The sequence below is a fragment of the Echinops telfairi genome, unplaced genomic scaffold (genome assembly GCF_000313985.2).
Source record: "Echinops telfairi isolate 266 unplaced genomic scaffold, ASM31398v2 ScPeMD7_1713;HRSCAF=2227, whole genome shotgun sequence".
NCBI classification, from domain to species: Eukaryota; Metazoa; Chordata; class Mammalia; order Afrosoricida; family Tenrecidae; genus Echinops; species Echinops telfairi.
In genome coordinates, this window is record NW_022105611.1 from 18447983 (window position 1) to 18474190 (window position 26208).

The 26208-nt window shown below is 54.8% G+C and overlaps 1 protein-coding gene across 1 annotated transcript in view; it reads left to right on the forward strand.

The window, feature by feature from the left end:
* The window catches only part of ARRB1 (arrestin beta 1), an 85415-nt gene that overhangs the window by 10478 nt on the left and 48729 nt on the right, over positions 1 to 26208 (forward strand). The window lies entirely within an intron of this gene.

A 26208-nucleotide genomic window follows, 5' to 3' on the forward strand; every position in this document is an offset into this window, starting at 1 on the left:
GATGGATGGATGGATGGATGGATAAATAGTAGTAACTCCCACACATGGAGTTGATGTGAATTTTTAACGAGCTGAGTACAGGGCTGGTCATAGTCCTGACCAAGGTAGTTGTTATTTGAGACTAGAAGCAGATCTAACTTTGTTGTCTCTGCCCCTGCCCCTGCCCCCTCCGCACCCCTTCCCCATTTGTCCAGGACTGTACACACAGCGGGTGCCCAGGCCTGAAGAGAAACTGGGATGTTGGCAGGAAGAGGAAGTGAGATTGCCCAAGGCCAGCAGGGGCGGGAGCTGCGAGGGGCCAGCAGCCTTTGCCTCTCTCCCAGGGCAGATTATCTAGGAGGAAGTGGGGAGAACTTGGGGAACAGGAAGCCCCCGGGTGGGGGTGGGGGTTATGAAGGGCCTTGGCATCTGGGCCCGGCCTCTGCCCCTTAGTCCCCGGCCCCTGGGTGTGGAGCCCAGAGCCTGGTTTGCTGCCAGGGATGCCCGAGGCCCACTGATTTGCACACTCTGGAGACAACAGCCCTGTGTGGTTCCCAGAGCCAGGCTGGGGGTTGCCTGTGTGGGCCAGGCGCTTGGAAAGCAGTGGCTGCCCCCAGAGGCCTGGGCTGGGGTGGGGGGAAGGGGGAAGGCCGCTCAGAAGGAGATGAAGGACGCCTCCCCCACCCCAGCTCCCCTACTGAGCACTGGGCTGGGGCTCCGTGGGCCTCTGACTTGAAGCAAGCTAGTTACATAACACAGTATGACTCTGGGCTCCGGCTGTGTTCCCTGCCTCCAATCCTCCCCAGAGTGGTCTGGGAGGGAGGAGGAGGAAGAGGTGGCGGTAGCAGCAAGGCTTTGATCAGAGTTTCCCCCAGACCAAAAGGTCATGGTGACCCTCCCTGGCCCAAAAAGTTACCAGCCCCCTGCCGGGAAAGAGAGGGTAGTATGTGCTGCCCACTTCATTTCCGGGGCAAGCTGTGTGCTCCCTGAGGGTGGGCCACTGGAGCTGGCTCTGAGCTCTGCCTCCTCCCTCCTTCCCACACTTCTGGGAGCTGAGCTTTGAAGGGGAGATAGATGCCTTAGTGGGGAAGCAGGCTTCATTGGAGATCATTTGCCTGCAAAGGGCCCCCAGGAGGTGCTGGCCTCTGCAGCTGGGGGAGTAACTAGCCAGCATTCTGCACTGGGTTCCGCTCAGTTCTAGGACCTTTCTTTCTTTCTTTTTTTAATAAATCATTTTATTGGGGGCTCTTGCAGCTCCTAATAATCCATGCACCAGTTGTATCAGGCACGTTTGTACACATGTTGCCATCGTCATTTCCAAAACATTTTCTTTCTACTTAAGCCCTTGGTATCAGCTCCTCTTTTCTCCCCTTTACCAACCCCCACTCTCCAATCCTCGTGAACCCTTGATAGTTTATAAATTATTTTTATTTTCATATTTTATACCATCTGCTGTCTCCCTTCACTCATGTTTCTGTTGTTTGTCCCCCTGGGGGGGTGGGGGTTGTACCTTGATCATTGTGATCAGTTCCCCCATATCCCCTGGGGCCCGTTCTCTCCAGCCGGGCACTGGAGAGATGGAGGAGGAGGAGAAGGCCAGTCTCCACCCTCATGCTGATCCCCCGGGGTTAGGGGGTGAGACTGATGAGGGGACAGACCCTCACATCGCAGCATAGGAAACAGGGCTCTATATATGCTGGCGGCAGGGGAAGCCCTTAGGGAAGGGTCAGTGGCAACAGACGCCCCAGAAGAGGTGGGCACCTGAGCCGGTGAAGGTGAGTGGGCATGAGTTTTGGCACATGCGTCGGTGGTTTTGGCACATGTCATCTGTGACAGATGTTTTCACTGCTTTCATAGGATCCTTGAGAGCCACCATGAGTGGACAAGGGCTCAGGGACTGGCGTCCCCTGCGGTCAGCCTGGGGTGTCCTGGGGTGCAGGCTGGACGGACAGTAGGGTGGATGGACGAGGAAGTTGTGCGTGTTGTGGGCTGGAATGGAGGGAATGGGGTAGGTGTCTTGGAAACCCGGGGTCTGCAGGGAGAGCCGGTCAGGAGCCAGTGCCTCCCTCCCACCAAGGAAACCCCACAAACCCCCAGTCCTCTCAACATGGCTGGCAGTTACCAGGGAGCCGGTGGGCATGACATAGCCAGGAAGCCATGCCTTCTGAGAATCAGCTCTAGGTTTGGCGCTATGGGCAGGCAGGCAGTCAGCGCCCAGCAGGGACTTCGCAGCCCTGGGATGCTTGTCTTTTGGCACACAGAGGCTTTGTGGCTGGTGGAGCAGGCTGGGCTTCTAGCCTCCTCGTCTACCTGTAGCAGTGGGCAGCTTGCAGGTCTTTGTGCTGTTGTACACGCCCTCGCCCCTCCCGCCCCCACCCCCACCTCTGATTTTGCTGTTGGTCTGGGCAGCCCCACAGCTGCAGAAGAAACCTGCAGGTATGTATTTTCAGAGTCAGTGAGAACATTTTCTTTTCTTTTTGGCAAGAAAAAAAATTGTTTTAATCTCCTAAAAATGACGGGGACGATTACTCATCATGATCAAGTGGTTAATGTGCGACCTCTTTGTTTCTCCTTTGGAGTCGGAGTGCCGCTGCTGCAGCGGCAGTGATGGGGGGGGGCGGCCTTGAGATGGTGCAGCGCACGCGGATGGGCACCGTTTTCGCAGGAGTCACTGGATCTGGGTAAACTCTCCAGTTGGAAGGACTTTCAGACGAAGACCCATGTCCGGGCCCCAGGCTGCAGCCCGGCCTACTCCCTCTAGCCTCAGCCCCCTCCCTCGGCAGGTAGAGCTGGGCACTCACTGGGCATAGTGTGGGGTACTCTCCTCCCGCTCTCCTGCCCTTGACTCGGTTCATTTCCCATTCCTGGCTTGGACCCTGAAGAACAAGCTCACTGACATCCAGTCCGTGTAGACTCATTGCGACCCTCTAGGACAGGCTGGAACCGCCCCTGGGGGTTTGGAGACTAACTCCTTTACTGGGATAGAAACCTCATCATCCCCACCCCCTGAGCCCACAGTTGCGTGGAAATCCTCTCCGCCACCTCTGTAATTACCTGAATAACCTTTCTGAAATCCACATCTGACCAGACTCTTCTCCAACTCCAAAGCTCCCCATCTCCTGTGGGAAAGTCCCCGTGCTCGAGTGGCATTGGAAGCCCACCACGACCTGCCCTGGCTGGCTTCCCAACTCTCCCACCTCTGTGCCACAGACTCTTGATGCCCCTCCACAGGGGCTTTCCACCCCACTGCTGCTCAAGTTGGTCTTATGACCTGAGGCCCTTCCTTCTCTGACGGGTGCCCTCTCCCTTCGATTGTAGGGTTGAACTTGAAGTTACAGGCATGCGGGGATGGTTTGGTGTGCACCCAGCACCCGCCTCCTTTGTGGCACCTTTGCTCGCTCACTCGTGCTCCCTGCTCAGGCTGATGAAGCCCCTCCGCCTAGGCTCCCACCACCGTGCCTGCCTGCCCCCACGATGGCACATCGGGTTGGACTGAGTGCCGCCACCTGTCTGTCCTCTGTCTGCTAGAGGACAGGGATGTGTCCAGACCTCTTGGATCCCCAGTTCCTTAGAGGGGCCGGCACGCAGTCATGGCGCAGGCCAGGTTTGCAGAAGTGCTCTGAAGGAGGCGTGCAGGTGTGCACACACGCACGGGGTGGGGAAGTGAACCCTGCGTTGCTGGGTCAAAGGAGAAGCACTCTTTCCCTCATCTCACTTCTTTCCTGGCTCCGGTGTTCAGAGAAAACACCTGAGCCTGGCAGAAAAGAAAACCGTATACATGTTTAAAAAGCGCATACTGTAAAAACAACAACAACAACAGCCAAAAAAATGTGCATACCATGTTATTTATCCCTTAACGTGCTGACGGGTCTTTGACGGGCACGAACAGCGCTGCAGGGGGCATGGGTGTACGGGCTTGTGCTGTGGTCCCTGCTCTCGGTTCTCTGAGGCATATGCATCTGATGAGTGGAAGGGCTGGTGCTTCATTGCGTAGCTCTGTGCTTCACTTTCCGTGGGACCACCAAACGCTTTCTACAGTGGTCGTACCAGTCTAGATCTCCATCAGCAAGAGATCCTTTTGAACCAAGATGCGATCTTCTAACCTACAGATAATGAAGTAAGGCAGAGACGCTGTTTGGCCCTGCCTTCCTCTGAGACATCTTCCCCGATTGAAGGAGGCATGGGTTTATATTTCTCTAGGTTCCTCATGCTTTATCTTTCCTTTGTCTGCCTTAATGGATCTGAGTTCGCATTTTGGAATGCCACGTAGAGTTCTGTGACTCTGGGCAGGCAGTGCCACCTTTCCGGGTTTCTCCTGTGTGCTGCAGAGGTGAGCAATCCCTCGAGGTGGCTGCATTCGATGGTGCATATGAAGTGCTCGGCAGGGGTTTCTCACTGTGCGGTGATAGCAACTCCACTGGAAGCCTCTTCTTCTTCTTTTAAAAAACAATTTAATTGGCATATAATTCACACATCGTAGATTTCAATAGTTAATTATATTAAGAGTGGTTCAGTGCTCCTCGTTACAACCAATTGTTCATTTTCTTCTTTCTTGCGCTCTTTGCTATTAGCTCCCCATTTCCTCCTCTGCTCTATCCCCAAGAGACCATTAATCCAGTTATACTCTCTCTGGAATCTAGAGACTTATCTATCTTGGGCCTTACATACAGAAAACATACCAAAAATCCAACAACAACAGCAAAACACTAACAACAATCACAAAGTAAAAGCGGCCATCTAGCTCAGAAGCAACAAAGCCCACATGGAACAACATATCAACCTGTGTGATCATGGGGTGTCGAACGGATCACTGAAGACAAATGGGTGCATAAGCAAATGTGGCGAAGAAAGCTGATGGTGCCCGGCTATCAAAAAGTATAGCGTCTGGGGTCTTAAAGGTTTGAAGGTAATCAAGCGGCCATCAAGCTCAGAAGCAACAAAGCCCACATGGAAGAAGCACACCAGCCTATGCAACCACGAGGTGTCGAAGGGATCAGGTGTAAGGCATCATCAGAACAAAAAATCTTACCATAGTGAATGATGGGGGGAGTGCGGAGTGGAGATCCAAAGCCCATTAGTAGGCCACTGGAGATCCCCTTGCAGAGGGGTCTCGGGGAGGAGATGACCCAGTCAGGGTGCGATGTAACAATGATGAGAAATACAACTTTCCTCTAGTTCCTAAATGTTTCCTCCCCGCTCCCACTACCATGACTTGAATTCGATCTTGCAAGTCTGGCTAGACCAGAGGAGGTACAATGGTACAGATAGGAACTGAAAATACAGGGAATCCAGGACGGATGAGCCCTATAGGACCAGTGGTGTGAGTGGCAAAACAGGGAGGGTAAAGGGAGAATGGGTAGGAAAGAGGGAACCGATTACATGGAACTGTGTGTGACCTCCTCCCTGGGGGACAGACAACCAAAAAGTGGGTGAAGGGAGACGTCGGACAGGGCAAGATATGACAAAATACCCATTTATAAACTTATCAAGGGCTCATGCGGGAGGGGGGAGCGGGGAGGGAGGGGGAAAATGAGGACCTAATGTCGGGGGTTTAAATGGAGAGAAAATGTTTTGAGAAACGATGTACAAATGCGCTTTACACAATTGATGTGTGTATGGATTGGGATAACAGTTGTATGAGCCCCTAATAAAATGTTAAAAAAAAAATCACAAAGTAAAACAGAAGGAAAACCTCAATCAGAGAGAAAGAAGAAAATATTTAAAAAGTAGAACCAATTTAAAATGGGTATACTGAACCCAAACCGAACCCACTGCTGTCAAGTCCAGGTTAACGCTTAAGGACCCTAGAGAACAGGCCGGAACTGCCCCTGTGGGTTTCCGAGACTGCAACTCTCAGGAGATCAAGTGATAAGGTGTTACATTTTAACCCAACTGCATCTGCAATCACTCTGGGGAGCTTCTTGAAGGCAGTGACCATGTGCAGTTCCCTAGTGTGTCCCAAGTGCCCACTCTCATACCGGGCGCACTGTCTGTGCCCTGCCTCTGGGGAAGCACCTTAGTCCTGGGTGAACGGGGACAGTTTGGTCACTGTCCAGTAAAGGTGGGTTAAGTGGATGTGGACATGAGTTGTGGATGAGTGAAGGTCAGAGATGGGAATTGGACAAGCAAGGGCAGGTGCTGGGTGGGGGCTGACTTTGGGGGAGATGTGGCTTTATGAGACAGGAGGCCAGTGAAGGCCAGGAAGGGCCTGTAGGTGCAGAGGGAGCTGGGTATGGAGACGTCCGTTGCTTAGCAGATGACGGAGAGGACATGAGGCCGTAAGTGAGGGAGGGTATCACTGGGAAGGAGGCTTCGGCTTTCCCGGGCCAGCACTCTCCCTCTGACTCACCCAGGGAGAGGACAACGGTTGAGTTTCACGTTTTGCAGGAAGACCTAAAGTCAACCCTCTGCCTTGGGAGCTTGGGTGAGCGATCCCATTTCTTGGCCCACCGTGTTCCAGCGTATCTGCATGGCTTCGCCTTCTGAGGGGTCCCCTGCCGTTGGAGACAAGACTGGAAAGGGCAGGCTGGTACATGGGAACGTGGGCTGCAGCCCCAGGTGCCGAGACCCCGACCCAGACACGGACCCGGGCCTCCCTTTCACCTGCCCCACAGGGAGAAAAGCCAAGCCTGTCTCCCAGGGTCTCTTTGAAATAGCATCTGTGGAAAGCCCTGTCACACCTCCTCATTCATAAAAGGTGCGCAGGGAACGTTACCTGTTGCCCCCTTCTGGAAAATACGGGCCCGGTGGCACTGAGGGTCAAGCGTAGGGTTGTGACAGACTTGCGGTTCAAACCCACCAGCCGTTTCTTGAGAGAATGAGCGGGGAGGCTGTCAGTCCCTGTGACGATCCACCGTCCTGGGCTCACATAAGGTCCTTATGAATCAGACTCGCCAGGATGCCAGTGGGTTCTGGCCTGCATACCTCCTTCGGCTGTTGTGGGAACCAAGTGGGCTGTGGGGGCACTGGAAAAGCGGTGCTGTGCCCTGCAGATGGGAGGGCAAGGGATTCTGGGTACCTGGCTGCCCCTGCCTGCGGGGCGGCGGTGGGAGGGCAGGGGAGGATCCTTTTTGGAATGGTCTGAGTCTCAGCACAGCCTGATGGTGCTGTGCGTGTGAGCTCGAAGACCCTGGACCCAGGCGGGCTGTGCTTTTGAAACCGTGGCAAGAGAGACAGACAGACGGAGCTGGACCGGCTACGGAGAAGGGTTGAGTAGCAGCAGGAATGGAGTCGAAGAAGGACCGTCCAGGGGAGCCTCGTCCCTCCCGTCGGTTGGGCTGGAGGCAGGGCCTTTGTGAAGGCGGGTGGTGCTGGATCGCCTCTGGGCCCTTCCTCCAGCCCAGAGGCGGAGTCACCGCGAGGGAGGCGAGGGAGCTTCAGCTTCAGCGCTTCATGCTCCGTGGGGGGCCTCGTCCAAGCTGCGTGTCCCCGCGCTCAGGTGACTGTGCCGCCAAGGAAGATATTTCTGTGCTCTGGTTCTCCGAAGAGAAGGCGCCCAGGCTGTGGCCCACAGGCCCAGGTGCACCCTCAGCTCTGCACAGGTGGTTCCCATGGGGCATCCCTCAGGGAGCTACTTTCAGTGTGCTCTGGGAAGGCCCATGGGCCCACCATTCTCATCTTTTAAATGGAGGTGAGATCGACCTGGAAAGTGTGTGGTCAGGTGAGCCTTCCAGGTGCGAAAGCTGGTGGAGCCTCTGTGGCGATGGCCGGGGAGCAGAGTGGCCCACGGGGATCCAGTCACTTCTGCCACTGTCTGATTCACTCGCTGTAGACCCTGCGGAGGGCCAGGCCCTCCCTGCTCAGGGTGAGGTTGTCAGATGAACAAAGAGTGACAGCATTTATAAACAGTCAAGTGCAGATCGCTAGGGTGGGTAGCTCTTGTAAATGGAATGAAGCCTTCCTTGGGCCCAGGACACAGGGCAGTTCTGGGCTGACATTTCTTGCGAGGGAGGGCTTGGTTTTGTGCCTGAAGGAAGTTGGCTGAGCTGAGCTTTGGTGCCCTGATACACCTGCAAACTCAGGGAAGGTGACTGACTTAGAGGCTGCACTCCGTGGCCTCCCGCCTCTCTCCCGCCTTAGTGTGCCCGCCCATCCAGGAGGGAAGAGGAGATTGGGATGGGGGCTGTGGGAAAGAACTCTGACTTTGACGTCAGATGGGTCCAAGGCCGCCTGCTCCTGCTTGTCATGTCTGTGACCTTGGGGTAGTTAGCTACAATGTATCCGAACTTGGTTCTCTCATCTTGTAAATGGTGAGAAAGATACCTTTCCTCTCCCCATAAAGGCTTACATGAGATCACATAGGGCTTAGCACAGTGCCTGGTCACACACACACACACACACAGCCAGTTATTCTGCCTCATGGTGACCCTCCTGCCCTGTTTCAGGGCTGTGGCTATTTAGAAGCAACTGCCAAGCTGCTTCTGTGGTACCCAGTGAGTAGGCTTGAACTGCCAACCTTTGGGTTAGTACTCAAATGCTTGACCATTTGCACCGCCCAGGGGATGGTCTGGCACCAGGGATGGTCTGGCACCACATAGTCGGCGCTGCCTAAATGCTGATTGCTCCTTCCCTTCCAGCTCCATGGCTTTGAACCTGCTCCACCATGCCCTCTGCCCCTTCACCACCGGTCTGTGGCCTAGGTGCCTGTGGGCCTCGTGGGGCAGAGCAGTGGCAGGGCCCTGGGCACAGTGACTGTGGGCCACCTTGAATTGACTGGTGAGAAGCTGACATGGTTCCGAGAAAAGGGCCCAGTGTTAGCTGGAAACTGGCTTACTCTGTGTCTGTCCTGCGCGCCCGCTGGAGGATTGCCGAGTGGAGGGGATGTGGAAGGTCCCTTCTAACTGTGGCTGTGACCCTGGGGCAGGCAAACTTATGGCATTCCCCGGAGCTCTGGTGGCATGGTGGTTCTGAGTTGGACTGGGATCCGCAAGGTCAGCAGTTCAAAATGGTCAGCCGCTCCTTGAGAATAAGACAGGCATCTTCTACTTTTCTAGAGGGTTACAGTCTTGGAAACTGTCCCACTGGGGCAGTTCCACCCTGACTGCATAAAGCAGCGGTTCTCAACCTGTGGGTTGTGACCCTTTTGGCCGAAAGACCCTTTCACAGGGGTGTCCTAAGATCATCAGAAAGCACGTATTTCCGTGATTCGCTATCCGTCTCCAGGCGGGTTTCCCACATGCAGATGTGCCCACATATGAGTACCTGAGTGATGACATCATCTCGCCAACCCCTCACATACACCCCGTACAAATACAGGTGTATGTGACAGGCTTGGTCCTATACTGTACTTATGCCGACCAGTCACATGTGTAGAGAGCAGCTGCTGTGTGGAAAGCAGCAGTATTGGAGGTAAGATGACACTTCATGAATTATAATTACTGGGTAAATGTAAAATCACATACTGTCAAATCATCAACTACTGCAAAAAAAATCTGTACCATGGGAACTTAATCTGGATGCTGATCGGTCTTTTAATATTCAGCTGTGGTTATGTTCAGTTTGTAACTGAAAATACATCCTGCATATCAGATGTTTACAGGACGATTCATAACACCAGCAAAACGACCGTGATGAAGGAGCTAGGAAAGTACTTTCATGGTTGGGGGTCACCACCACCTGAGCTATATGAAAGGGGCGCAACACTAGGAAGGCTGAGAACCGCTGGCATGAAGGTTCGCTGTGAGTTGGCATTGACAGCGATGGCAGCGAGTGAGGATTCAAGCCATTATGTGGCCAGCTTGGATGGTCTGCTTCTCCCCGCTGGGATGTGGGTGCCACAGGGGCTGTGTCCCCAGGACCCCGTGCCTGGCTCACTGTTGAGTGAACAGCTGGCCTCTACTTTACCTTGTCGGCAGTCAGGCCCTGTCTGGCCCCTTACTGGTTGAGGCAAGACACCATACTTCTTCCAGCTGCAGTGTCCTCTTCTTTAAACTGGGGACAAAATCGTGCCAGAGAAAGCCGCACGCAGCCGGGCCCAGAACAAGGTGCGTGCCCAAACTGTGCCTGTCTTTCCTTTTCCACAGTTCTGACTGCCCATCCCCTGGGGTTGTGACTGGGAAGCCCGTCCCTGTCTTCACACACCTCCCACCCCTGCCTCACAATGGACTTGGAGCTGCTCTGTGCAAATTCTGTTTATGTTTCCCAAGCAGAGTTTATTACCCAGCCTGGCGGCTGCAATTAATTACAAGCAAAGCAAATAACTTGTCCCTGGGAGGCTGGGCTTGACATAAATATTTACATACAGCTTGGGGCCAGCCCAGGGGTTGGGCCCTTTCCTCCTGCGTGGGGAACTGGAAGGGATTAGAGGATTAGTTCAGGGTGGGGTGGGTGGGTGTCAAAGAGGAACCTCAAAGAGCCTTTCTTTCTCTCTCTCAGCCCTTGAGGTGCTGTGCGTAGGAGAGGCCTTCAAAGAGTTCTGCACAGAATTCCGTCATCTTTTCATTCCGAGTTCCAGGAATTTTTTGGAGCCTCCTCGTAGGTTTTCCTCTCTTAACCGTCTGATTATCCAAGATAGGCGTTGACCAGCCCCATCCACAGGAGAAAGGCTTTCTGTTCCTGTAAAAAGTTACAGTCTTGGAAACCCACAGGGGCCCCTACTACCCCGTCCCTTTTAGGGTTGCTATGGGCCGGCATCGACTTGAGGACAATGAGTTTTTTTGGAATTACCCGAGACGAGAAGTAGAGGCCCTATTTGCAGATGAGGGTGCTGAGTCTGAGCTAGGTTAAGCGATGTATCCAATCCTGTTCCATTGCAGGGGAGTGACAGGGTCCAGGTGAGGGGCAGTCTCTAGTGCAGCATGTTTGAACGGTGACGTGATTACTCCTCAGGGAAGCCCCTCACGGTGCGTCCGGCTTGCACACGCCCTCTGCCCCTGAGGGTGTGAGTTGTGTGATATATATGTGATGCCCCTTCCAGTCCAGCTCTAGCCCTTACCCCGAACAGACTTGCTGTGTGCTTCTCGGGGGCCGACTGCTGCTTGTCCCATTGCTGCAGGTGGGAAATGAAGCTGGAGCTTCTGTACCTGCCTTGTCACAGCGTGCCCAGGTCTTTGACACCTACCCTAGGGTCACATCCCACTGGCTGGGACTCTAGCCCCCAGGCCTCTGTGACTTTGGGCCAGCGTCAAGCCAGCCCAAGCCCACCACGGGCCATCAGTAGCCCACAGCGCAGAGGCCTGCATGTGGTAACAGATGGGCAGGAAAGGCACAGGAGTGAGTGGCTGGTGGGGGCAAGATTTTCAGGAAGGACACTGGGACTCGGGTCTAAGGGGCCTCCTCAACCACAGAGGAACCTCAGAGTGTCCTTCAGCAAACGGAGGCAGGCGCAGTCGTCCCCGCTCGGAGATTATGCTGAGAGTACAAGGCAGCAGAGCCATTACAACAGCCAAAAGGTGGCTGTAGCCCAGATGCCCGTCAACAGATGAAGAGGCCAACACGCTGTGGTCTGTGCATTGCGATGCCGTAGGAGGCAGCCCTAAAGATGAATGAGTGTTGATGCAGGCTGCGGAGCAGATGAGCCTCCAAAGCGTTATTCTAAGCAGGAGAAGCCGAGGCAAGGGCCCACCTCTGAGTCCATTTCTAGGTGACAGCCACAACAGGTAGAGCCCTAGAGACGGAAGGCTGGGAGAGGGAGCAATTGATGGAATGCGTAGACAGCCTATCTGTGGAGTGACAGATTGCTCTGGAATTAAATCAGGGTGGTGCTTGCCCAGCTGAGTGGATGCACTCCACGCCCCTGAACTCTTTCAAAAGGACTCCTTTTATGTAGTGTGAATCTCACCTTGATCAATGATTCTTTAATTTGCTGGTGGTGTTAGGCTTGGGTGTCTAGAGAAACAAATCCAGTGATACCCCATATATGTATTCGCAAGAGCTTTGTGTCAGGAAGTCATCTTCTATCAAGAAGGCATCCCCCCTGTTCCTCTTCAGACCTGAGCAGCTGCAGGCCGATGATGCAGATGGGTGGAGGGGGCGCAGGGAGCTCACAGTTCACTGAGTGAAGAGTAGTGTCCATCCAAGGTCAGTGGAAACATGGCGGGTCACCTCCAGCCTTCAGGGTCAAGTGACCCACGTAAGGCTGTCCCTGGAGGCATGCACGGAGTCCCAGCCAGGATGAAGGTGCAGGGCAAGAGAGGAAGCGGAAGTTCTCTCTCTCTGATGAAAGCCCGCACCTCCAAGGAGACATCATCAGGCCGTGACCTGGTTGACCGGTCGGACTCCGTCCTGCACTCTCACACAAATCCACGTCGACATAAAATCTAACTACCACACTGATGGAAAAAGAAGCCGACCATCTCTGTGAAGAAAGGACATGGTTGAGAGGAGACGTGGGTGTTTGGCTGGAGAGGAGACTGGGTGCGGGAGGCTCTGTGACAGAGCACGTTGGCAGTGGGGGCGGCCCCTGGCCAGACGGTTGAGACCTAGGGTTCTAGGACGAGCCCGGCAGGGCTCAGGGCCCTGGGGTTGCAAACAGCCTGCTAACCAACCCCCTGGCTTCAGTCTTCCCACCCGCCAGCGTGGACTCAGAGCATTCCCTGTTCCCTCCTCCTCCCCATTTTCACGAGGATGAAGGGAGCTAATACTGTAAAATGCTTAGAATAGTGCTTGGCCCCAAGTAAATACACCCAAACGTCAGCTACTGTGATCATCAGCCATTCACATTTTAATGTGTGTGTTCACCCACCGAGACCCACGCTGGGCCGTCTTCTGGGGACCTGGCTGCCGAAATGACTCAGGGCTGCTCTCAGGAGCTCCCTCACAGGCTGCAGAGACCCCGCGGCACCCTCTTCCCCACATCCCGCCTGCGGCTTCATCTGTTAATGAAAATGGTTCATCACCCGCTGCTCCCCCACAGCTGTCTGAGCAGACACCCATTCCTGGAACCCAGCAGGGCCCCTTCATAGGGGTTGGATACGTCCTGGGCTAGGGAGTTGGCAGGGTTGGGGGACCTTAAGCGAGGCCCTGGACCTTAGTCTCCCTACCTGTCCCGTGAGAGGCCAGGTTGGCTGGCCTCTGAGGGGTCTCTCAGCATTTCCTGATCTCCCGGCTCTGACTTCCGGAGGCCTGACTTGAGCCTGGATCCTTTGGTGCACCGGTAGGACAGACAGGGTCAGACTGGGTAGCCCTGGTGGGGTGGGAGGGTCTGGAGAGGTGCTCTGTTGAACATGGGGGGCACCTTGGTCCATAGAAGGGCATGGTGACGGGCCATTCCTGTCGGCTGGCCGCATGGACCCAGGAGGCCACTAGCTCAGGCTTGGGATGGTGGCTCCTGAGATGGGGACCCTTCTTACCTGTAGAAATCATTGCATCGACATCGTATATTTTCATTACGATAAGCATAGTGGAAAGAATAAATGAACCCCCTCTGCAGACGGGATTTGGAATCTGCCTGATGGACGTGAATTTGGCTTTTTGCAGATGCACACACGTGAATGCAGACAGTCCCTATGGGATGGTATTCGGGGCAGCTAAGAGTGGGGGGTCTATGGAAGTCAGGGGTTCCTGCCGCTCTGAAGGCATGGCCACCTCCTGCTGGCTGACCCCACGCCTCCAGCAGTCCCCTGGGCTCAGTCTGACCGCTGCTCTCCTGAGCAAAATCACTTGGATTCTAGCTATGGGCTATGGCCCTCCTTCTACTGTCAACCCCTCCGTGTCTGCACCTCCCCCCCCCCCACCATCCTCAGTCCTTCACCCCTCCAGGGCCCTACACCTGCACCTCCAGATACCGCACCCTTCACTCTCTCTCTTCTGGCCACACAGGTTCACCCTCACAGTCATTCCTCAGCTGTGCTATCTGATGGGCGGCGCTCACACACCTGGTCCTCCTCCCCCTTCACATTCCACCCCTCCCTACACCCAGAACTCCTCTCTCCTCCTGGCTCTCCCGTGCTGCTGCCTCCCAGTGCTGGTCATGGGGCTGCTCCCCAGGCAGGGGACGTCATTTCAGGAAGGAGAGTGCCGTCTCCTCTTTTCTAAACAAAGCCACTTCTTGAGTGAATCCGCAGCCATTAAAGCCTTGCAGGACTGTCCTGTTGTCTAAAACTCAAAACCAAGTTCATTGACCGGGAGTCTGCTCGCCCTCACCGACCCTACAGGACAGGGAAGAATCGCCCCGCAGGTTTCTGAGACCGTGAGTCTTGATAGGAGCAGGAAGCCCTGTCCTTCTCCTGGGGAGCAGGGCAGCTGCTGGTTGGACGGCTGGCCTTGAGCTTGGCAGCCTACCTTGTGACCACGATGCCACCAGGGGACCAAATAGGAACGTCTCAGCCAAAAGGGGAGGGGCCTGAGGAAAAAGACCAGAACAGGCAGAGCTCTCTGGATTCTCTGAAAACCCAGAGAAAATCCCTTCTCTCTGTCATCCTTCCAGCTCTCTGTCTCTCTCTCACGGACGCAGGACCCCACGCTCCCACACCTGGACCCCAGCCCTCAAGACCTGGGCACACTGGGGTCACGGAGCGCCTCCGAGTCGTGCGCCTTGGTCACTCGGGCCTCAGTTTACCCAAGGGCCTTCACTCTCACCCGTGGTTGCTTGTTGGGCCCTGCAGACATTATCCATGCCTGAAGGCGGGGAAGAGGGGCTGCCCTGAGCGTAGACAGTGGCAGCACAGACATGGATTCTTTCAGTAAATACACACCGTGTACCATGCTCTGTCTTAACCCTGGGCCACGGGCAGTGAACTAAGCAGGCAAAAACTCCCTGCCTGCATGGAGCTAATGGTTCTGGTGCCAGCAACAGTGGGGTGATGGGTGTCACCTTAGGAGACACCCCCTGCCCCCCCCCACTTCTTCCACAGGTTCACACCCAGCAAAGTCATTCCTGAATATATATATCCACTGCCAACGCGTCAGTGCTGACTCATAGCAGCCTTATAGGACTAGGTAGAATTGTCCAGCAAGTTTCTAAGACTGTAGCTGTCTAAGGGAATAGAGAGCCTCCTCTCTCTCTCTCTCTCTCTCACACACACACACACACACACACACACACACACCGTTCAATCCCATCTGTAAGATAATGGGGGCTGCCCTTCTTGCTGTGTCCGTGTGTCCGTGAGCACGTGTGCCATGTGCAACAGCACAATGGTGATGAAAACTGTCTGTGGTGTGTTGAACACCGCTTGCTTTGTTTCACTCGGCAATTTCCATGCCATTAACTTAGCAGACAATGCAGTTTTGTTAATGAGCACATGAAGTTTCTCAGGTGGGCGGGTCATCGTTCACTGGTCTCCCTTTTTGGTGCATTACGTCTTTATCTGCGGTTGGACAGCCCCGTGGCACCGTGGTTGAGCACTCCGCTGTAAAGCAGCACGGTGGCAGTTCCAACCTCGCAGCCAGACCCGGTGATCTGCCTGCTTCAGGCAAGCTTTCAACCCAGGAAGCCTGTGGGGCAGTCCTGCCGTGCCCACAGGGCTGGGTCCGTGGGCATGCGACTCGGTGTCACACTGCCATGACCATCATAGTCTCTCTCCTTATTCGGCATTTATATGACTGACAATTTGCTTGTTCTCCTTTCATTTATCTATCTATTGCAATGGTTGATAATCCTGGAATGATTCGATTTGGAGCTATTTCACAACGTCCAGAGGCCAGGACCCTGTGGACTCTGGAGGCCGGAGGCTTGGCCTTGGCCCCCCTCTCCATCTGCTCTACACACCTCCCCGCTGCCTTCTGCTCACTGCTTCTCCCCTGCTCCTAAATCGTCGCTCCTTGGCCGCCTGACAGTTCTCTCCAGGTAAATCTCAGTAGGGGTCGTTCCAGTGACCTTTAGCTATGCAACGAATCACCCAACACCTTGTGGCTCAAACCAGTCCTTCCTGGAGTCCCTCTCCTGGCTTCCATAGCCAGGAATGGAGGGAGCACATAGCTGGGCAGTCCGATTGGAGTATCTTTCATGTGCCTGCAGTTGATGCAGGGGGGCTTTTACAACCGAATAACCACCAGGGGCCTCTCTCTTGAGGTAGCCTCACGGTATCTCCTGGCAGTGTCTGCACATGGACTAGTTGGGCTCTGTCTAGCGTGGCAGTTGGACTTTTTATCTGGTGGCGCGGGCTCCAAGCCTCAGAGGTCCAGCCGGCAAGTTGGACACTGCAAGGTCTTTTATGAATGACGCTCTGTCATTCACGTCTGACGGAAGCGGTCACCAACGAGCTGCCCCGTATCAAGAGGAAGGGCTTTCGATAGGGCAAGCAAGTGTCAAAGCCATTGGCCATCTGTGGACCTGACCCGTTCAGGCCCAGAGTCCGAGGGAGGTCTCACCCAGGGAGAGATCCTGTGCCCTGGAACTGTAGCAACCAGGGTCTGTACCCCTCTCTGTGGGTGGGCTGGACCCCTGCTGGGCCCGTTTCCTCACCTGGAACCTGGGGAGCTTTAGGATGCTTCAAGATGCTCTGTGTGGAAGCAGCCTGCACACACCTCTTGGCTTCCTTCTGGACACGGTTCTGGGAGCATCCTCTTGAAGCCTCCTTTGCTGCCCCAGGTAGACCTGACCTTGCCCCCCCATACACACACCTCGTGTCCAGGGGGACCCAGTACAGAGCCTGCTCACTCTGACTGTAGTTTCCTTCCCCTTAAGTTTTATTATAAAAACGTTCAACGTGATAAAGCTATTTTTACAAAATGTTTGAATAGTTGAGAGAACACTTGTGCACCGGCTCACTCCATTCAATGGTGATTAGTAATTTGCTTTGGATCTGGATATTCGTTAGCACACTGTGTCTCGTTGAACCCTACGAAAGAACGCCGCAGACATTTGGAGACATCTCTAAGACACCTGTCCCTTAGAAATAGGGACAGCTCTGCTTTAAGTGTGCCCCTGCCGTCCTGAGGTCTGTGTGCAGCCACTTCCATCTTCAGCTATGACTCAGGCCATGCTCGGCTGTCCCAGTTGTCCTCAGAAGGCCGTACATTAGCAGCTAACTTTGGACCAGCATCCAGTTAATATCCACACTACCCTTCCACCCAGATGTTCTTAAAGCTGGCCTCTCTACCTGGGTGCCCCCCTCAGTGTGGGACCCTGCCTGCCAGCTATGCTGAGTCCCAGCTTCCAGGAAGCTTGGCCCCGAGGAAGACAAAGGAGAGGCTCTGTGGATGGAGCGGTACCCAGGAGGCACTCGCTACTCTTGTGGGCATGGAAAGAGACAGGCCTGGGCTAGCCCCAGTGGGTCAGAGTAGATCTGAGCTCTCTGTGGCTTTCAGAAGCTGAATCCTCAGGCCTTTCTTTCAAGCGCCTGTGGGTGGGTTCGAACCATCAACCTTTTAGTTAGTAGCAGAGCAGGCACTACACTTAAATGCTCCCAAACAGAACTAGTTCTTGTCATTCCTCCTGCTGACCCCCCTCCACTGTCTTACCAGCCAACAGAGTGAGTCCAAACTCCTCATCTGGCCCGATGAGCTGTGCAGTGTGGTAGTGGACAAATTACAGCAGGCTGCTGAGCGGAGTCTCACTCTTGGCAAGTCCCTGTGCGTCTGAGCAGAACTTTGCTCTGTCGGTTTTCATTGGCTGTGACCTTTTAGAAGGTCATAGCCTTTCTTCTAAGGCACCACAGGGTGGGTTTGAACTTCCCACCCTTTGGTTAGTAGTGACGCAGTTGTGCCAATCCAGAGACTCCAAGGTATGACTAGACCGTGCCCAACATCTTAGCTGACAGGGAGCGTCCACGCTCCAGACCCAGGCCTCAGAGCCCTGGGGATGCGTCAGGCTGCCCGCAGCCCGGCCAGCAGTCACTCTGGGGAGAAAGGTGAGGCGCTGTACTCCTGCAGAGAGTTACAGTCCCCGCCACCCTCAGGGCACTTCCACCCTGTCGTGCGGGGTGGCTGTGAGTTGACATTGACTCGTTGGCAGTGAGTTTGGTTGGACCCAGGCCTACTGGTGACCCGGGAGTGTGTGTTCTGCCCACTGGCTCCCGCAGGACACCCCTGCCCACTACAGGTTCTGTTGCGTGTTGCTTCAGCACAAGTTCCACCCCTCCCCACCCCCTCCACCCCGCTACCCCTTTCTCTGAGCTCTGATGGCTGCTTCCTCAGCTCAACTCCAAAGTCCCTTCCTTAGGGAAGCCTTACCTGGCTCCTCAGCCTTGTCTGACCACCCATTTCGTGCCCTTGAGGCATTTCACAGCAATTGCTTGTGCACTTGGGCTCCCTGAGCGTGGTGGGGCTGCCCTCCACGAGGTTGCTGGCGTGAAACCACCAGGAGCTCCTCAGGAGAAAGGTGAGAGCCCACAAAGATTGATAGAGGGGCGCTGGGAGTTTGAATCAACTCAAAGGCACTGGGGGTCTGGCGGAGTGATGACGCATTGGACTGCTAACCACAAGGTCCGCAGTTTGAAGCCGCCACCTGCTCCGAGGGAAAAAAGATGAGTCTTTCTGTTCCTGAAGAGTGACATTCTCAGCAACGCGCAGGTGCAGGTCCACCCTGCCCTTCACGGTCACTGTGCCAGTGTTGATTCAGTAAACTGGTGTGGCAGGCAGCTCCCATGAAGATGGCAGCCCAGGAAACCCTCTGAGCGGTTCCACTCTGTCCTGTCGGGTCTTGGCAGCTTCAGGTTGGTTTCGGCTTCCGGGTTAATGGACTTGTTAGGTGTCTGCGGTGTGGGCAGGGATGCTGTCCATTCACATTGTGGCCGGTGCCACAGCTCCCCCTGGAGGCCGGCAGTGCAGGGCCCGGCTGTTCTCCAGGCCAGAAGGCCAGCCCCCTGGGGCCAGGGCCCTCCCTCTGGGGGGGCCTCTTCCTTGTACATCCCAATGGATGGTGGCCCACAGTGTCTAGCAGGTGAAGGAGCTCAACAACTCTCTGTTGACTGTCAATAGTAATAGTAGCCGACCTATATTACGAGCCATGGTGGTCTTGTGATCCTCAGAACATCGGGGTACACCCTTCTTTCTGTTTCCCCCCACTGCGTTTTACAACTGAGGACGCTGACTGGACAAGGGGGGACGTAACTTGGCCAGCATCCTCCAGCAAGGGAAGGTTTCAACCAAAGCTGCCTGGCTCACTGTGATTAATATCTATCTCTATGAGAGTGGACGGGCCAGCGGCTGCAGAGCTACGAGAAGTCAGCACAGCAGTGAGGAAGGTTGGAAAGGCTGGCTTTCCTCAGGTGGAGAGAGAGGGAGGAGATAACAGGCCCCCCAGCAGGGCATGGGTTTGCCTTAAGGTGCTTTTGCTCCCTAGGGCCCCATGTCTGGATGCCCAGCTCTCCTGACCAAGCTCCTGTCTCCCCATCACCCCATTCCTCCCCTCCCGTGTGGTGGTCTGAGGAAAGTGGGGTTCACTAGAGAGCAGGAGCCATACTTGAGACTTACTAGAATCTTGGAGGCCTATTCTGTACGGGGTACCTCTCTGAGAGGAAGTTGACAAGTGAGGGACAGAGAGACCCAAGATCTGAGCCAAGACTAGAACTGAGGTTCTTGGAAGCCCTTAAAGCCCCAGGTGTGTGTGTGGGGAGAGGGGGCGTTGAGGAGAAGAGCCCATAGACAAAGCATCCCACCTCCTCAATACGTCAGGGCCCTTTCTGCCTCCCCATCCCCTGGCTCCGCATCCTGCCCCAACCTAGGAGACACCCATGAAGCCCCCTCTGTTGGTGGATTGGTGTGCAGTGTGGCAGTGCCCTGGCTGGCTGGGCGCCCAGAGCTGCCCCAGGGCCCGCACACCCTCCTGTGCAGACTCCGGATCTCCTACCCAACAGTGGGCTTCCCAAGGGCGAGGCCTTGACGTCCCTGCCCCACTGAGGGCTAGGTTTATCCCCACCTCATCAGAGAAGTTTGGTTCCACAACATTTTCTGGGCCTGCGTTCACTACCCCTAGTGCACAGCTCAGCGGGAGTGTCGAGGGCTTTAGGAAAAATTGGGTCCGAGTGAGCTTTTGAAGGAGGCACAGGAGTGGAGCCCATTTCCCTGTCCTCCCTGAGCTCCAGCATCTCTAGGTCCAAGCTGGGCCATCCCCAAAGACAACTGTGTCTTCCCCGACCCTCCTCTCCCCAGTGGAGCTACCCAGCCCTGAAGGTTTCCACCCGGGCTGCCCCCACCCCCCACGCTCCACCTCGTCCTCAAAGGCCCGGTGTCTTTCCCTCTCTGCTTCCTCACCGGTCTCAGTTGGCTGGGGAGCCTGTTTTGGTTGGAAGGAAGAGGCGGAGGTGTTTGCATGTCTGGCTCTTTCTGCCTTTCTCAGATTCCTCCTCTCATCCTCCCTCCTGCCTCAAGATAGTCCTGTGCCAGCCTGGCACTACTCCAGCCCCGGCACCTACTCAGGCAGGCGGCAGGATCCCACTAGCTCCTGCTTGGGGCTTCTGTGGGCTGGCTCTCCAGCATACCTCCTCTGTGCTCTCTGCCCCAGTGAAAGTGCCGCAGGACAAGTCCTTCGGGGAGGGGCCCATGGGTTAGAACTCAGGTTTCTTTGGAGGGAGGCTGCAGGCCCATGCCAGAGCCACCTCCTGTTTCTGAGTGGCACTTGGGGCTCATCCTTTCCCTGAACTGAACTGGTTTTTGTTTTGTTTTGTTTTTAAATCATTTTATTGGGGGCTTGTACAACTCTTATCATCGTCCGTCCGTCCGTCCATCCATCCATCCATCCATCCATCCATCCATCCATCCATCCATCCATTGTGTCAAGCACATTTGTACATTTGTTGCCATCATCATTCTCAAAACATTTTCTTTCTACTTGAGCCCTTGATATCAGCTCCTCATTTTTCCTCCTCCCTCCCTGCTTGCCCCTCCCTCATGAACCCTTGATAATTTATAAATTATTATTTTGTCTCGTCTCCCTTCACCCACTTTTCTGTTGCCCGACCTCCAGGGAGGAGGTTAAATGTAGATCCTTGTAATCGGTTCCCCCTTTCTAACCCACCTTCCCTCCACCCTCCCGGTATTGCCAGGGTGGCTAAGAGTGGGACAGAGAGGTCAGGTGGGAAGGGTATTCCAGGTGGAAGGAACAGCCTGTGGGGACTCTGAAATGTCAAGGTGTCGTCTGAGAGGGTGGGTGGAGAGAAGAGGCTCGGTGTGGGCAGAAGCCTCCACGGGAGGGTGACCACTCTGGCAGGGTGCCAGCAAGGAGTCCCTGGACTGGGTCCCAGGTTTTTGAGCTGCATGCCAGGGCTTTGAGGACTGGCATGCGATGGAGGCAGGCAGAGGAAGTCTGGGCTGGCCGGGGCTCTGGGCTCTGCCCCCCTGGGGAATCAGGTCCTGGGAAGCGTGTCTGTCAGGGCCAGCTGTGGTGGAAGCTGCCTCTTTGCTGATTCACCTCTGGTCTCCACCACTTCCTGACTCCTGTGTCCTGGGGCGAATGACTGACCTCCTTGTGCTGCAGCTTTCTCTAAGTTGGGGTCACAGAACCTTCCTCTCAAGATCTCTCAAACAGGTAGCTGGGCGGTGTTTTCTTCCCCCCATCTCCCTCCTCTCTTTGGCAAGCCCTACCCTCCCAGTGAGGCTCCTGGCCCTGACAGCTCACCCCCAGATCTCTTCCTCAAGGGGGCCTTGGGTTCCGGTTCCCACCCCTCATAGCCCCCCTGGCCACATCAAATATTCGTTCCCGAGCTCAGTGGTTCTGTGTCTGGCCCAGCACGGTTAGCGCCACCTGCCAACATTCTCCATCTCTGTCACTGCCGTCGAATCCCTGCCGACCTATCGTGACCCTGGACGGCAACTCTTTACAGGGGTGGGAAGAGCCTGTGAAGTCTTTCTCCCGAGGGGTGGTGGCTGGTTTTGAACTGTGGACCTCGCAGTTAGCAGCCCAACATGTAAGCACCACATCACCACGGCCCCAGAGCTCCCCCTGGCCGGCACTGAGGATACGTGTCCCAGCCCCACCTCGCACGGCTGCAAGGGGGTTTTGATAAGTCCTCCAGGTGCTTCTGAAGGCAAGCCAAATGTGGGACCTCAGCCTGAGGGACCCAGTGGCTCCAGAGAGCAGGAATGGTGGGCACAGGAGTGCCAGCAGGCCTGGCTCCCTAGGCCTGGGACCCCTACAGCCCCACAGGACCCACAGGCTTCTCCCAGTGGCTCTCAGGTCCTCTGTCCCTGTCTTGGACTCCGCATAAGAGGCCCCACTATTTGTGTTTTGCACCGGGCTCGCAGATTACAGAAGCAGTCCCCAGGACGTCATTAGTCCCCGGGTCGGTCCCAGCTGTGCTTGAGGCTAGCCATGTAGGGGAAGTCCCTGTCCAAGTCTCACCACAGACCTCAGCTGTGCAGGGAGGTGATGAGCCTGCCTCCAGGGTCCAGGCTGGGGACAGAATGTGGCACACTCGCGTGCAGAGCGCCTTGTGGGGGCTGTGCATGCACACCCCTGGGGAGACCCTGGCGGCCAAACAGACGTCATCCTCGGCTTCGTGGGGGCTGCAGTCTGGAGTGGGGGCAGGTGGTCTGACAAGGGGAAGAGGGGCTGTAGAGGGAAAGATCCGGCCTCTGGCTGGGAGTGGTGGTGGTCACTAAGGAGGGCGTCCCACCTGGAGGACGCGGAGGTCGTGGCCCTAGAGGACAATCTGAGAGCAGAGGGATGCAAACTGGGTGTCGGGGGGAAGCTGTAGTCCCTGTGTCACGTCCAGTGTCTGTGTCATGTCCAGTGAGCAAGGATGAGTCTCTGAGGAGGCCGAGGTAAGCTGAGAGGACCTTGAGGGTGGGGAGAGGGCTGGGCTAGGAAGGCTGAAGTCCATCCTGAGGCACCCTTGGGACCCCTCTCCTTTAGGCTCCTTCCTGCCTGCGACTGCCCCGCTGTGTAGGAGCGGGCCTTCCCCAGGGGACCTCCGGGGCAGACAAGCTATGTAACACCCGAAGCCTCCGTTTCGGTGTCAGCGCAGTGGGGATGCTTCCCCCTCCTTGGACTTGGGGAGCCGTAAGCACGGTGACTGCACCGCACACTGCCAGCCAGCTCACACGCACTCATTAAATGCACGCAGCCACCCACCCTGGGGTTCTCTGCACACAGGAGCCTCCTTTGGGTTCCATTGTCCCTGGACGCAACCCCAGCTTGCTTCCTCGAGGGGAGTTCTGGCCCCTCTATTTGACTGTGTGGAAACGGAGGTTGATGACCCAACAAGAGAAAGGACTGACAGCCTTTGGCCTCAGCTGTGGGTCACACAAAGCGCCCGATGGCGTGGCTTCATTAAACTCAGCTCTTGGACATCCTCCCCGACCCACAGGGCAGCCAGCCTGGCGGTTGGCCCGCCAATGGGTTACATTAAATTCCCCCAGCTCTGGGCCACAGAAGGGTCCCTAGTTAAATTCTCCACTGTCAGCTGGAATGTAGGTAGTTGAGCCTGCCCAGCATGCTGACAATCTGCTCCTGTCACATGACAGCCTGTGTACAGAATGTTCTGGGGCAGTTCTGCTCTGTCTAGGGGGCCACGGCAAGTCAGAATCCACTTGCTGACTCTCAGAGTCACCGGCTGCAAAAAGGGCTCTAATTGGAATTCGGGCTTGGCGGTTCAGGCCCAGGTCCCTCCCTCAGTGGTAAGAGCCGCTATCATTTATGGAGGGCTGACCTCACCAGGCAGGAGATGAAGCTGATGAAGCTGCTCACTCCCGTAGCGAGTGACAGTCTGGGAAACTCACGGACTCTGGGGCAGTGAGTCTGCTCTGAGTTGTACTGCACCGGGCCCTCACATACACTAACCAAGGAAGGTGCTGTTTTATTAGTCCCATTTGAAAGGTGAAGGTCAGGGAGATTTGGTTCTTGCTCAAGGTTACCCAACTGGCAAAGTGGCAGCTCTCAGCATAGGCCATCTCACCTCTGACCTCTCAGGCTGCCTTGGGAAGTAACTTTGGCTCCTGATCCTTCCCGATCACCACGAGGGTGAGTGTAGGTGGCCTGGACCTGTGGCTTCTCAACCCTGTGTGTGCCTGGGTTGGGGTTGGGGCCTGTGGGAGACTCTAGCTGGGCAGGGGGTTGGTGACTCCCGGGTCAGTATGGCTGGAGGGCATATAGTAGATGAGGAGGCTGAAGGGCCAGAATGAGTCAGATCACTACCGGATTGTGGGGCCTTGTATACGGTTTTAGGATGGGCTTGATTGTGGGGGAGCAGCTTCCCACAACCGAGTGGGTCCACGGGGCGGCTGTGTAACTGAGGGGCAAATTAAAGAGACATCAGACAAGATAAAGCATGCAGAGGCTCACCTCCTTCTATGCTGGCCAGAACCAGGTTGAGACCACACTCTCTTGACTCACAAACTTACATCATCTCGGGCAAGCAAGCCACAGTAGGCACCTACGTCGTAGCAGAAAGGGTTGTACAAGAGGCACACACATGACAGGAAGGCACATACGTGACAAGATGGGTAGGCTTTAGAATCAAGATGGCAGCCTGACCTTGGTCATCTCTCAGTTGACTTGACCTTAGGTGTCTTTGAGCTCTTCTCCAGGGAACACTCCATGATCCTTATCAGAAGGGAGTGGGCCCTACTTAGGGTGGGACAGACAATAGGGTCTGATTGCTTTTGATGGCAGACCACCTTCAGGAAGACAGCCTTCAAGCAGTTGACCTTCAAGTGTATAGTGAGCCACCATGTGTTTTCAAGCAGCACCTTAAAATTGACTTGATTTTGGGGGGACATCATGGGGAATAACTTTTACTTAGGAGAATGTGAGTGGGATGCATCTCCAGCCCATGAACATGAAGGTTCCCTCCCCGGGAGCCCTGCTCTCCCAGACTCCTTAACGTATGAGTGTCGTGAGTTTGTCTGCAGGCAGTCTCTTTTCCGTTCTGTTCCCGCAATTGATCAGGTTCACATCTAGGATGATGGGAGACGAGCCTGCAGCAGTCAATACCTGGGAGCCCTGACATAGGGGCTTCCGCACTGGATGCTCACTGCAAGGCCAGCGGTTGGAGCCCAGCAGCCTCTCCTAGGGAGAAAGACGAGGCTTTCTACTCCTGTGAAGACTTGCAACCTGGGAACCCCGCAGGGCGGTCCCCCCTGTCCGATGGGGTAGATCTGCGTTGGAATGGGCGCTGTGGGTGTGCAGGTTTTGGAGGCACCTAGCAAGAATGCCATAAGCATTAGTTGTGACCGTCATGACAGTTATTTTTTTGTTTGTTTTTTTAATCATTTTATTAGGGGCTCATACAACTCTTCATCACAATCCATACATACATCAATTGTGTAAAGCGCATTTGTACATTTGTGGCCCTCATCATTCTCAAAACATTTCCTCTCCACTTAAGCCCCTGGCATTAGGTCCTCATTTTCCCCTCCCTCCGAACTCCCCCCTCCCTCATGAGCCCTTGATAATTTATAAATTATTATTTTGCATGACAATTATTTTTCAAAAGTTTTATTGGTACACAGTCCACCTATCATAAAATTCAATAATTCAGTCATATCAAGGAGAATAGTACAGTCATTACCACAATCAATCTTAGAACGTTTTCTTCCTTGTACGTGTTATTAGCTCCCTATTTTCCCCCACCCTCCCCTGCCTTACCACCAAGAGAGCACGAATCTAGTTACTGTCTCTGTAGATTCCGCAGTCCTGGGTTTCATCTACAGACACACACACACACACACACACCAAAGTAAAACAGAGACAAGCCTCAACTGAAAAGAAAGCAGAAAATATTAAAAACAAGAACAAATAAAAAATGGATCAAAAGGGAAATCCAATGATAAGGTGTTAAATTTTACCCTAACGGCCTCTGCAAGAATCCATTTTCCAATGCCCTCTGCATGACCCCAAGGCTATCCACATCGATGGTCTGTGGTCCGAGGGGCTTCACTGCAGGCTTAATCTATGTGTGGATCCTACAAATGGATGCTGGGTCCCCACTGCCATCATCACCTCCCACAAACCAGGTGTTCACGTTTTTATGATGATTTTTATTATATGAATTATTTTAAAGACCCAGCCTCACTATTGACTAGATGCGAGAATATAGACCAGTCGCTGACTACCCTGGCCTCTTTTTCCCCCTCACCAGTAATAGGGGGATAAGAGAGCCCTGTGGGTGCAAATGGTTAAGCACTTGACTTCAGTTGAGTCCACCCAGGGTTCCACAGGAGAAATACTGGTCAGGGCTTGAAAGCCAAGCTCACTGCCATCGGGTCAGTTCTGACTCATGGCGACCCTCCCTCTCTCCTGTCAAGTGGCAGGTGGTTTCAAACTCCTGACCTCAAGGTTAGCAGCCCAACGCTAGCCTTAAAGAATACAGCCTAACTGAAGACAAATGGGTGCATAAGCAAATGTGGCGAAGAAAGCTGATGGTGCCCGGCTATCAAAAAGTATAGCGTCTGGGGTCTTAAAGGCTT